A 503-nucleotide genomic window follows, 5' to 3' on the forward strand; every position below is an offset into this window, starting at 1 on the left:
CCCGGTCCGGACCGGCCCAGCCTGTAAAGGAAGGGGTCACCAACCGGTCTCCGGGAGCCCGCCCGGCCGCACTGCGCCGAGAAGGGAGAGGCACCTGGAGACGGGTTAGAGCGGGACAGACAAACGGACCGACACGCAGACGCTCACAGACGGGGCCGAGGATTCCCGGTCGGTGGGGAAATGCTGATGGACCCCTCCTCCCTCCGGTGTGGGGACGTCTGGGTCGCAGTCGGGACTCGGGAGCCCACCCCGGGAACGTAGTCCCGGATGAATCAGACCCGTCTGGGCTGGGACAACGCAGGTGCCCGCCCCCCTCCGAGCTCAGATGGGACAAAGCCATGAGCGGCGGACAGGAGGGAATAAAAAAGGTAAGGACAGGAGGGAAGAAAGACGGAGGGACAGACAGACAGACAGCAGACAGCGAGGGGAAGGGGATGAGAGAGAAAGAGGGAGAGAGAGGGAGAGGTTGTCAGAATTCTGTTATGCCGCTGGGTTGTGGGGAA

The 503-nt window shown here is 63.8% G+C and overlaps 1 long non-coding RNA gene across 1 annotated transcript in view; it reads left to right on the forward strand.

Moving 5' to 3' along the window:
* Window positions 1–6: 6 nt before the first annotated feature.
* LOC106725769 overlaps window positions 7–503 on the forward strand; it is a 1,488-nt gene continuing 991 nt past the window's right edge. Inside the window, exon 1 of the long non-coding RNA XR_001361720.1 lies at window positions 7–368. This is a non-coding gene — a long non-coding RNA (uncharacterized LOC106725769). The remainder of the gene's footprint in view (window positions 369–503) is intronic.

The sequence above is a fragment of the Myotis brandtii genome, unplaced genomic scaffold (genome assembly GCF_000412655.1).
Source record: "Myotis brandtii unplaced genomic scaffold, ASM41265v1 scaffold187, whole genome shotgun sequence".
Lineage (NCBI taxonomy): Eukaryota > Metazoa > Chordata > Mammalia > Chiroptera > Vespertilionidae > Myotis > Myotis brandtii.